Here is a 292-nt window from a genome sequence, read left to right as displayed (position 1 = left end):
CGCCAAATTCGATCACTAGTTGGGAAGACTTAGTTCAGAAGTTCCTTTCTAAGTTTTTCCCACCGGCTAAAACAGCGAAGATGCGCATCGAGATCAATAATTTTGCTCAATATGAAGGTGAAACTCTATATGAAGCATGGGAGAGATACAAGGAGTTGCTGAGAAGACGTCCTCATCATGGTCTACCTAAATGGATGCAAGTCCATAATTTTTATAACGGATTGAGTGGCACTACAAGAACTTTAATTGATGCATCTGCAGGAGGAGCGTTAATGAAGAAAACTGAAGATGA

General features: G+C 40.4%; 1 non-coding gene across 1 annotated transcript; it reads right to left on the bottom strand.

Annotated features, from left to right (window-relative positions):
- Positions 1 to 80: 80 nt before the first annotated feature.
- Positions 81 to 184, bottom strand: LOC112094336. Its single transcript, XR_002903480.1, has one exon. It is a non-coding gene; the product is annotated as a small nucleolar RNA R71 (small nucleolar RNA).
- Positions 185 to 292: the final 108 nt, after the last annotated feature.

This window comes from Morus notabilis, unplaced genomic scaffold (genome assembly GCF_000414095.1).
Source record: "Morus notabilis unplaced genomic scaffold, ASM41409v2 Scaffold7176, whole genome shotgun sequence".
NCBI classification, from domain to species: domain Eukaryota; kingdom Viridiplantae; phylum Streptophyta; class Magnoliopsida; order Rosales; family Moraceae; genus Morus; species Morus notabilis.
The sequence above is the reverse complement of the archived record's forward strand: the minus strand, read 5'-3'. Positions and strand labels throughout refer to the sequence as shown.